Source organism: Falco peregrinus, chromosome 2, assembly GCF_023634155.1.
Source record: "Falco peregrinus isolate bFalPer1 chromosome 2, bFalPer1.pri, whole genome shotgun sequence".
In the NCBI taxonomy this organism is placed as follows: Eukaryota; Metazoa; Chordata; class Aves; order Falconiformes; family Falconidae; genus Falco; species Falco peregrinus.
Genome location: NC_073722.1, coordinates 49119729 through 49131917, shown reverse-complemented (window position 1 = coordinate 49131917; position 12189 = coordinate 49119729). Strand labels below are relative to the sequence as shown.

The 12189-nt window shown below is 46.4% G+C and overlaps 1 long non-coding RNA gene across 2 annotated transcripts in view; it reads right to left on the bottom strand.

Moving 5' to 3' along the window:
• Nucleotides 1–12189, bottom strand: part of LOC114012926 (uncharacterized) — a 42028-nt gene that overhangs the window by 12087 nt on the left and 17752 nt on the right. The window lies entirely within an intron of this gene.

Below are 12189 nucleotides of genomic sequence, written 5' to 3'. Positions count from 1 at the left end.
CGGGCCGGGCGGTGCCGCCGCGTCTGGCGCCTTGGCCCCGGGGGGCGAGGCTGGGGGGAAAGGGGTGCGCCGGGGGGTGAAGGCTGGCGGCAAGGCGGTCCCCCGCCCTGGATAGGAACTGGGCTGTTCATAATGAAGGGGCTTTTTGATGAATCGCAGCCAACGGCAAGAATCTTCCGGCTCCTCTGCCCCAAACTTTCCTGTGCCCTACTTCTGGGCGAGAGATCGCCTTTGTGGGTTAATTTAAGGAGACGGGAGGGGCTGCGGCACCGGCCGGGAGGGCAGGGGTGGGAAAACACCGAGGCGCCCTGGAGGGGCCGGCCAGGGGCAGAGGGGCAGCGCAGAGCCCCCCTCCCCCGGCCCCGCGACCGCAGGCTGATGCTCAGCCCAGCCCCAAACCCTCCCCGGCCACTTGTGGGGAAGGGGAACGCCACCCGTGTCTGTCCCCACCCCGTCGATCAGGCCCAGCTCCCACGAGGGCCGCCGGTCCCGCACCTCCTGCAATGCCGCCTCCAGGCCCGGGGCCAGCTCCCGGCCGCACTGGGGGTCAGAGCAGGGGATGCCCACGGCTGCATCTTCAGGTGGCGTTTCCTTCTCCCCGGCCCGAGCGGACCTGCCGTCAGGTGGCAGCCCTCTCGCAGGAGAGGTCCCGAGCGCTCCCCGACGGCCCGGGCCCACAACCGGCCCCGCAGCGCCTGGGCTCTCCCTCGTCCCTCCCGCGGCACCGGCCGCCGGCGGCTGCGCCCGTGGCCCGTTTCCACCCCTGGCAGCGAGCAGGGGCAGGGGAAAGGATTTTATTTTAGTTGCTTTTAATTTTTGTTTCTTTAGGGAAACCCATTTTTGTGTTAATTTCGTTTTGTCAGACCCTCTCGGCCCTGGAGCCCCGGGTTTCACGGCCCCCCTAGGAAGAAGTAAGGGGGTGGTCGCACCCCTCCCGACCCCCCACGCGGAGCAGGGGCCGGCAGAGCCCGGGCAGTGCCGTCGGCAAAGCGGCACCAGCGCGGCCCTGCGCAGCCAGGCTCTTCAGCCGAGGGGCAGGCGGGGCTGGGAGACGGGGGACTAAACTTCTACCCCCAAAAGCAGCTTCTGTGCCCAGCTGGGAGGTGAATTCGTTCAGTGCCCAGCGCCTGGTGGCCGGCCCGGCCGCCCCGCCGCGGACACCCCTCCCGGGGGCTGCGGCCCCGGCGCCGCCGCTGCTGGGGGAAGCGAAACGGTGTCCCCACCGGCCCGGCGGCATTTGTCCCATCGCTTCCCCTCATCCCGAGTGAAACGGGGATAATCCCGTGAATTTTGCAGGCGAACGCGGGGCAGAGCAGGATGCAGGGCGAGGAGACCCTTACAGAGTCCTCCCCAAGAAGCATCTTCCCAATAATTCTACTTCAGGAATGTCTCTTTCCTCCTTTGGCTTTATGCCAAAGCAGCGAGAATTTTTTTTTGTCTTACAGTTTGAGATTTTTATTTATCTCTCTCTCTCTCTCTCTCTCTCTCATCTATTTATTTATTTTTAGAGGCGTTGCTACCTTTATTGGCTGCTTGGGAACTGGAAAAAGAGAACGTTTCCAGAATATTTGGTTTCGTTCAAATGAAAATCAGACTATTTTTTTGGCTAGCACTCCCTGGGACTGGACCAAACAGGGTCTGGACCTAAATCAATAAAAAAAAATAAATATGTGACTATCCAGGATGAAAGATACACACCCAGCTACACAGATGTCATGTAGGAAGCTCCCGAGTCAGGACTCTAATCTTTTCGAGATTTGACTTTATGAAAGCAAAGTTCTTTTAAAATAAGTTTTGACACCTCTTTTAGTGTGCACATCCTCAGTCATTTCCTTACTCTGGAGCCTTGCTCAGATCCATCACATAGGAAACATCTACCTTAATTTTTTTGTGAAAATCAAAGCAGAACAAGTATTTTTCTCTGGGAAAAATCCCATAGAGATACGCCCTGCTCCCTGTGAGCCATGAGAACAGCATCTGACCATGGACATAGAACTCCCCATGAAACACCAACGGCAATCAGCATTTTGTACACACAGTTTCCAGCAGATTTTCTCCACTCACTTCTTCACCCACACCTTCATCCTCTTTTCCTCACCACCAGGGCTCTGCAGAGTCCTTCTCCAGCCAAATGTGTTTGCTACTACCTTATGTTTTGGTTTTTACGCTGATTTACTCCACTCTCGCTGCCCTTCACATTGCTCCTTTGGATAGTTGTTTTCTTCTTAACCAAAAAATGCTGGTGGCTGTTACTGAACTCTGTTCTGTCCCATAATATTGTCACATTGGTAATGTTTTTAAAAAAGCAAGTTTAAAGAAAATGTATAAAGGTTAACCAGAATCCAACATATACTAGATCCTTTCCATTCTTGAAGGTGAGCTGTGCCTTTTGCCTTTCCCAGAGAGCCTTCTAGGGCCTGTAAGATATTATTCTGCATTTGTATTTACCAGGGGTCTCATAAGTCATATCAGTATATTGCTGACAGAATTTCCTGCCCCATAGAAAACAATCACCTAACTATAACTTCTGTAGCAACAGAGATGTTAACCTGACTATTCTGTGCCAAATCTGGAATAACACTATAGCTGAAGATTAACATTGTACTTGCACAGCTTTGTGAGACAAACCAAAGGTCACTTTTTGGGTAGGCTGTAACTGCTGGCTGTCTCCTAGCAATGTGATATGTTGGTTATGGACTTTGGTATTAGGGAGATGCAAATCTGTTCATTTTCTGAACATCTCTGAGGTTTTGCATTTTGGATCTATCTCCAGTTTTGTAAGACATTTAAGCCCCAATTTTATTACTTTCTGAAATCAGCTTTGGTTGTTTGGGAACTCATTAATATCAGCATGAAATCTTACCTACAAAGTTCATCAGTGTGAGGAAATGCTGGAATTAACTTGGCAAATTTGCTTTTTATGATCATGTTTTTGGAAAGTAGGACCTACAAGCAATTAAGTGTTAAGAACTCATGAAAAAATTAAAGACGACTGAACCCATTGCCCAGCCTTTGGTACTCCCAAACACAAACCACATGTTTTCAGGATCTAGGTTTGAATACCAAGCTGAGTTAATTCAGATCTGATCCTATATGTAATTATGGATAACATCCAGGACCAATTCCATGCCCCACTAGTCGAACTGCATGATTATGGTATCTGCTTTCTGATGAGGAAGAGAAAATTAGGCTTAATGCAAAAACGTTTGTATCACTCATGTGAATGAAAATGTCGTGTGTGTGGCAACATTATTTCTGACCAAGAAATAATGTATCTTTCTTTTAAGAGGCTTTTATCTTTCTTTTAAGAGATAGGATATGCAGATGCTTTAATTGGGGATGGCAACACTCCTGCTCTTGAACAGCTGAAGTGCATCTCTCCTACCTGGGCCATATCACATCAGTCTTTACTTGCCTGGGGGCTGCTGAATAATCCAAATTCCCTATATAGAGAAAACAAGGTGTCTTGAGCTGTGGTGTGATCACACGCACTGAGTCACTGTGGGGAATAGCTGCCCCAGATTTTCAGATTTTTGTAGAAATTCCAGGTTTTCATAGGATCCACTTTTCACAGGAAACACATCCTTTTGCACTGCAACTAATTTCCAGAGTACTGGTTCCTCCCTGCTCATCTTTCCAAGGTACGTGCCTCCCAGCTTCCAGCTTAATGGCATTTGGCATGCTACTTGCAGAGTTGGGAAGCTTGGCTGCCTTCATACTGATCAACAGGAAAGAGTCTATGGGATAACGGAAATCTGGAAAACATGAGGGATGAAAGATGTGGCTTTGTTTAAACTGGGGGAAAAAAAGAGAAGGGAGGCGACAGTTTTCTATATGTAAAATGTTGCTACAAAGTTGCTGGTGATCAGTTGTGACCAAGTGAAAAAGAACGAGAAATTACTTAAACTTGCAGCATAAAAACCCAGGATAAATATCAGAGACACAGTCTGCCTCTTAAGATGGTATCTAAGACAGGGGTTTGATAGAAATCCCAGGACTTGTACTACAGAGATGCAGGTTAGAAGAAATATATGTATGAGATTATCTAAAGTGATTCAGCTAACTTCCACACAGGATGGGAGAGTGGCCTGGATGATTTCTTGAATTCTCTTTCAGTGCTTCGTTGCCACAAATCCCCGCAGGCAAGACAACTGTTCAGCTGGTTGACAGCTGATGCAGCACGGAGATTAAATTCAGCTGAAGACCGACTATGATGGTAGAAAGATGTTGATTCATCTGGAATTCAGGCTCTTAATTCACACCCAAATCGCTGGCAGAGCAGCTTGCTGACTTCAGTAGCTTAGTACTGGGTCCTTCGCTGGCAGTTGTTACCATGTCCATTTTTCTGTTTTGAAGAAAGATTGCAAGACTGGCCTCTTACCAAATCCATCCCAGCTTTGTGAAATATGATGGCTATTCCAGCACGAGTTGTATGACAGTTGGAGATCAGAGGGGTGCAGAAGGCAATTAGGCTATTAGGTTCACAACTATATTACTAAGTGGAAGTATCAAGCTTTTCATTCTCCTCTTCATTGTTTTATTTGAATAATCTTAATCCAGATCTTGAACGCTGAAGTTACTGCCTGAGAAATGGCTTCTAAGTAGTGCAGAAAGGATACAAAATCGACCTGCTTATAGGAAGGAAACCTGCATTTTTATTTCAATCATCAAGGAGATTACTTGGAGAAGAACTCAAAGTAGGAAGCTCTGAGCTGTCTTTCTACATCTTGGACATTCAGGACACTTATTCACATACAAATGAAAATGATAACATAGGGGCAAAAGAAGTTTTAGGCAAAGATTGGATGGAGTTAAGGAAGTTTCTCAAGAACAAATCCTCTGAAGCTGTTCTCCAGTTATTAACATACCTGCTGATTCCTGGTCATTTTCAGAAAAGTAGGAAGATCTAGAAAATCCTGATTCAGAGGGGAAAGAAAAGCCTCTGCTGCCTGGCAGCATAGTCAGTGGACTTCACTGACACCCGTCCATCTTACACACTCATGCACTTAAGGATCCAGCAGGAACAACCAAGGAGTGATGGTCCTCAGTTCTGTGGCTGGAACCCTGTAACAGCCAGTCCCTTTCATGGCAACTAGGGGAAATCAGCTTTATTTTTTGGCTGAATTAATATGTTTTATTTTGCATTGGAATAGATGAGGAGTGCTCATACAAGCAGTTAGGGCATCTCTGATAGGACATGTCAATAAACAGGAGGGAGGTGAGAACTTTTCTTATTTCATATTTATCTGCAGCGTAAGAAAAAGAATGTATGTGAAACAAGGTGCTGGAACGTGTGGAGAGGTAAAGGAAGTTAGGAGGGTGGATGCAGTAAGGAGAGGAGCATGAACCAGTGGCAGGTTGGAGAGCAGCAATAAAATAGATTTGTGGTCACTGTGGAAAATCACTACCAAAGTAGCTTGCGGTAAGAAAGCAGCTGAAGATAATAAGATGAGAGATGTAAGGATCTAAGGGAGGAAACAGGCAAGACATGGTCCTAGCGTGGCTGGAATTGGCACAGGGAGATGGCAGGGTTTGCTCATCGCAACCCCTGGGCTTTCCTGCAAACATTGCTCCTGGAATGAAAGCCCGTGTCTGTGTGTGGATGTTGGGCAATTCACAGCTAACGCTTGGGGGTGGAGGGTGGGGAAGGAGCATGCTTAATGGGGATGAGCAGAGAGGAGATGAGGGTCCAAATTAGTCAGCTGCAAAGGGCAGGGAAGCTCTTAGGACAGAGTGAGCAGTGTTTGTGGGCCTTGCTGCCCATCCCAGCTCTCACCATGTGTCTTCTCACCCTTTCTGTACACCATGTTGGGCCAAAGAGCCTCACTGCCATCTCCTGCCGCCTCCACCACCCATGTCAGGCAGGAGGGATGATGCCGCCCTTGGCTGCTGCCACTCTCAATGGGAGGGGAGCCAAGCCAGTACTATTTATTAAGCTGCCCTGTGAATAATGTGGCAGGAGGAACCATCCCTGCCCTAGGGCATCTCCAAGAAGGTGCAGTTCAGGTGTGTAATGCTGTAATGTGCTGGGTGTCCAGTAGATGTTTACACCTCAAAATGGGGCAGAGGAGCTGACCTGAAAACTGCCTGTCTGCGGGGATTGACCCTCCAGGGTTCCTCTCCCAGCAGAGTGCCAGACTGCAGTCATGGTGGAGGGAAGGTGGAGGCTGCTAAGACAAGCCTCCTCCAAGCCCCCACTGAAGACCGAGGTGCTTTGCATTTTCATCTGGGAACTTTCCCCTCATTACCCTCCTGACAGGATGGGTGCAGACAACATTAGGGACGCTGGGCTACACACCGGCCCCAGAGGAATGTCCTCCTCCTCCTCCTCCTCCTTCTCCTCCTCCTCTGTGGCAGCACCTCAGTGCAGGGGGAGGCACACCAGCACTTCCAGCCAAACACCTTCCCTTGCAGGATTTCTTTTTTTCCAGCTGAAGGCAGCTGCAGGAAGGCAGGGAGCCTTCACCCCTTCTCACCCCAGCTCCCCACAGCTGCACAAGTGAGTCTGGCCGATGCCTTTTCCCAGGGCTGAAGGGGATTGGTGATTAAAGGGGCTGTCTGACCAGCTTTCCCCTAAAAGAAGCTTACAAAGTCCGTTTGTTTAACCTTTTCACAGCAGCTTGACCCTGTCATGAAGAACAAATCACTCCAAAACAATGTCAAAGTGTGGGACTGGCGGAGTGGCTCCCAGCCTCTTCCTCCTCCGCTGTTGCACACCCAGGGATAGGTCCAGCCCTGGCAACAACACGAACCCTCTTCTGCATCCCACAGTCCCAGTCGCACAGCATCCTGCAGCAGCTCTGAATTTTGAGCCCCACAAAAGGAGGGACCGGGTGTGAGTGGCTGTGCTGGTGGCACTGAGGTGACACATTGCCAGGCAGCTTGCGATTCATCTACCTGCTAAAAGTGAGGGCTCTTGCCTCCAGTGTTTTCCAGATATTAGATGCATTTATGGAGTTATTATTTTTTTTTCCTGATGCTAAACCCTTCAGCCAAGTTTGAGGTTACACTGCCTATTTTACACCTTTTGTAGACTGTTTAGCAGTGAAACCAGAGGGCAAACAGACTCACTAGTGAAGTCTAGAAGTAAATGTTTACATTTTGTTACATTCTTTTTTTTTGTGGTTAGGGAAGGAAGTTACTTCAGTTAAAAATAACTACTAAATGCTTACTGAGACACTCAGATTTTAAATGATAGTCCTCTTTTCCCTTAATCCAAGTGATCAAAGCAAAAATGCATAAACTGGACAAAAGTTATTGTATTCCAGTGTTTTCATGAAGTGATTTTCTACATGAACAAGAAAATGAATCTTAACCACTTACCACAAAAATATCCTCAGGCGATGGTAGTACAATTAAGACCTTTTCTTTAAATAGTATGCAAGCTAATGTAGTACATATGGTGCCATTAGCAACTTCAAACCAGTATTTGGATATTCATTTAATTTAAAACAGTGTGTGCTAACACAAAACTTAGCAGTAATAATAAATGTAAACTTGGGTAAGAAAGTAAACAATGCCATCTCTGTTGCAAGTGCAAGCCATTAGTCAACAGGACCAGATTTTGATAGCAAGTATAAGCACTACATTTTTTATGTTATAATAGATTTTTTTAAATCTTGTTTTGTTTGGCTTTGTTTTAAAAAATAATTCTTGCAAAGAATAATCATATTGCTACTATATTTTATTGTGCTCAGTGATTTTCCTTATGAGGAACTTTTCCTTTGTTTGTGAATACAGAAAAAATTGACAGCAGCAGAACAAACTGTGCAAAATGAGGAAATAGATTAGCTCATGCTAACTGTGTGTGTAAACTGAAACACCGTACTGATATCTTTGTTTTTTTACCTAGTGACATTTGCTGCAGAACAGTGATGGAAATAGCCTGGTTAGCTGAAGGTGGCACACTCAATTTAAAAGCCCTGTGGAAAACCAGCTGTGTTAGTATGCAGGTGCTTAAACATCCTTTCTGTAAAGCAGACTAGGTTATTTAATCACTGCTTTAAACCAGACACTTAAAGTTTGTGGGATGCTACTGAAATTAAGATTGTTCATGTGTTGAAGATAACATGGCACAGGCCATTCCCACCAGCCCCTGCAAGGGAAAACTTTAGTTCTTCATCTCAATTTCAGATATTGTTGTCAGCTAGAAAAAAAACAACCAATAGTAGCAGCATTGACATTATGGTAGTAAAGTAAATAATCCACATCAAAACACTTAGGGAGAAACCAACAGGATGAGAGAATTTGTCATTTCCTTATTACAGGGGAAGTTCTGCATTTTCACTGCCCCTCTGTTCACAGCGGCCCCATGAGCCCTGGAAATCCCTATGGAAGTTGTGTTCCCTGCTGCGTCCCAGAGCCTGGCCCTCCCTGCAGCTGCTGAGGCTTCCTCTGCTGCATAGACGGCAAGGAGAGCAGAGATGCCAGGGAGCGAGGTGGCTATGCAGCTTAGTAAAAGGTTAATCCTTGACCCTTGTGGGCAATGGTGGGCAAGGTGGCTGTGCCTCCCTCGGCAAGGAGCCACAGCTGTGAATCCAGCTGTGAAGCACAGTGCCCAAGTGAGCCTTGGCTCGGGGAGCAAGAACAAGAAGCTAATAAATCACGATGCACACAGGAAATATTTACTTGGCAAGGAGAAAACTTGCACCAAGTCATCACCCAGGTTAAAAGGGAAGAGGCTTTGTGCAGGGCAGGAGAGGGCCATCAGGCTTGCCGGCACGTACTTCCTTCTTGCTGGAGCTGTTCCACTTTGTATAAATAATTAAATCATCTTCAGGGCAAGGACTTGACCCTGCATCTCTCGCATCCCAGGCGAGCACCCAAACAACTGGGCAATAGAATCAATCTCTTGTTTTTCTCTCCCCGGCCCAATGAATATTTAATCACCTGTACAAAGTGAAGCAGCTCCAACAGGAGGGAGTGAAAGCCAGGCACCTTGCAAAAAAGCTCTGCAGCTCAACAGCCCATCTACTTTTCCAGCAGCATTTGAGTCCCCACGGGCAAAAGCCCTTGGTATGTGAGAGAGGGGGTTGTGCTGACTGGATGCTCCCTGCTAGCAGAGTCCTGAGATGGTGGGAGGCAGCTCCTGTCTTCTCACCTTTCCCATCTCTAACTGATAGCCACCTACACATTTTCTTTTACAGCTGACAATATTGATGGCCACTCTTGGTATATTTGCCTAATGATTAGACATGGTCACCTAGGAAGAAGACGACCCAGGCAGAACCTGCATCTCCCAGGAGACCATGCGGCTGCCAGGGCACGTGCTGCAGCTTCTCAAGTTGGTGAGAAAGTCAAACAGACGACGTTGGATAAGTGGGAAAGATCATGTGCCCACTGATGGGAGCTTACATCTTGGGAAGTTCTTGTCTCCCACATGGCTACTGCTTCCACACCCAGTTCCTTACTTTATGCACTGACAGAAACAAAACACAACCCAACACATCACAGCAGTAAAAAGCATAAAAACCAGCTGCAGGGAATAAGAATGCAAAGAATAAGGTCATTCTACCCAAGGCACATTTTGGTTTTGTTGGGTTTTTTTTGTTTTGTTTTTGGTTTTTTTTTTTTTTTATAATTCCACAGGAAACTAGGCCATCCAGTAAGGTTTTTACAGCTAATGCAGATTTTTAAAAGAAAGCGCAACTGAAGGGTTTTTACAAAATGTGCTGAGCCAGAAAAGATACTACTCAGGTATTTCTGTAGCCTATCAAGGCCAAAGTTGGATGTGAAGTGCCCTTTAGGAAGAATCAGTCCTAGCCTCACATGGTCCTGAACTGTCTCAGCAAGTATTTTCTTAGCATTTTTTTCCTTATAAGAGACACAAATAAGTAAAGAGTTATTTTTAGAGTATAAGACTATAATTAAACTGTCATTTGCTGCTGCACCAGAAATCCAATCTGATTGCACAGGAAAAAGTGAGGAAGTTCTTTAACCTATTTAACATAGATAATCACCTATAAATTCTCCATTCTACCAGCACATTGCTGCATTTTTCCCAACAAACTTTCTTTTGGGAAATTTGGGTATCTATCGACACCTCAAAATAAGACAAGTCAGAACATTATGTATTTTTTTTTTTTTTTAAAGAGACATTTAGTCTTGAGATGGCAGCTTTTCTGTAACTTCACAATGTAATTGCAGAGCTGTGTATTTTATTTTCAAAGTTTTGGGTGTTTTTAAACTTTTCTGTTAAAAAATATTTTAAAACCCCCAACATTTCTTAGACATCTTTTGCTTCTGATAAAATCTAATGGTGATCAGGAGGGATGTTTGTGTTAAGTCTGGGCTATATATTTAGGTGTCTGAGTTAGATGTGAGTCTCCCCATAGGTAAAAAATTAAGAGATTTAAGACCCTCCAGGCAGCAGTCCAGCACAGGGGCTTCCGTGTCACCCTCTGGAGGTGCCCGATTCTGCCACTTACAAGACATGCCCTGTTGACTTAATGTCCCAGGTGGGCTGTGATCATATAGCTTTCTTCTCTCTGAATTCCCCAATCCTGGCCATAGGCTGCAGACATGGTGCTGAGAGACATCCCACTCCCTGCTCCTCCACTCCCACCTCAGACACTACAAACTCATCTCTGTTGTTTACACTGTCTTGCTCAATAGCAAAATTAATTCCTACCTGCTGCAGAATGAAGATTAAGTCTGGGGAGTCAGTGATGGGAAAGCACTACCACAACAGGAGGATCACCTCTTTGGTCAGCCATACTGGCAGATGGAGGTGCAAGTGCAGGTGCAGGTAGTCCTTCTGACTTCAGGAAAGGGCAATTTGTTAAGCCCAGTCTTGCATTGCTTGTAACAAATTAATTTATCACTTGGTTTTACCATTTTGGGCCAAACTTGCTGAGCCATGGTTTTTACCCTTTTTTCCTGCAGCCAGACTCAGTCCTGCTTGCCGGAGCTTATTGGCAGAGAGGATAGAAGGGAAGAGATGAGTCAAGAAGAATCAGATCAAGAGGGTAATTTGGCTGGGAGCATTTTCTGCTCCTTTCCATTTTCTAGCTGCAGAATGAGTTACATTTGCCAAGTGTGTTTAACCTTGGAGAAGGGCTGCGAGAGCCTGGAAATGCAAATGGTATTGCAAGCACTGCCGGGGATGGGAGACATACGGCTAAAGTATCACTTCAGCCACAGCCTCTTGCCACAGCCCTGCAGCACTGTGCAATGTACATACTAATCTCCAGGAAACCTGCCTGGCTGGAGAAGGACTCGGGCTTTCCCCGTCATCCCTGGTTCACATTGCACAGGATTCCTCAGCCATGCTTAGGGCATGGATCTGGCAGGCTGTAGCTGGGAAAACTATTTTATGCCTTTACCTGTGTGCTGTTTGCATACTGAATTAGCAAGAAGGCTTTTGAACTTGGCTAGTTTCAGTCACCCTCCGATCTCATCTTCTCTATTTCTGAACTCCTGGTCTGCAAGCTAAGATCCACGGCAAACGATTCACCATCCTTCTGTCACGCTGATCCTATTGCTTGGCAGGAGTTTCCAGAGCAAATCTTCCTAATGCTAATGCTGAGTCAAGCACAAGGGCTAGATTTAACCACATGTTATTTAACATTGCATTGCTTTGGCTTCAAAAGGCACTTTAAGGCATTGCTCATGATGCCGGTGATGCCATGCCAGTTCAGTCAGGTCTGTGAGCAATGCAACTGTATTGTCCCAGTGCTCCAAAGTACCCTTCAGAAGTAGTCTTTATGATGGGTTGTTACAGATAACATCAATTCCAAAATGTTATGTGCCACAAGGACATCAACAAGAGGATAACTCTTGAAAAATCAGCAGTCAAATCGTGCTTGAGTTCAGAGAGAGCTAGGCTTTACAGGTGAAGCTGGAGATGCACCCTGATGCTTGGCGGCATGAGGTTGGCACGTCCAGAGCATGAATGGTGTGTTGCACACACTTTCCCAGGCATGTCACACCAAGGCAGTGTGGCAGGGAAGCCTGGAACTTGCAAGGGTGTTGAACACCAAGTAGATCAGCAGAGCTGGACACCAGCCTGGGAGGCAGACACAGCCAGGTGACAGCAATAGCATATATCTTCTCCTTATTCACTCATTTATATTTATATTTCTCTCCCCTCTGGGCCTGTGCCCTGTCCTCCTTTGGCTTTTTTCTTTATCTTGAGTTTCTCCTCCTGTCCTATATCCAGCTTTCCCCAACAACAGTCAGAGCCTAAAC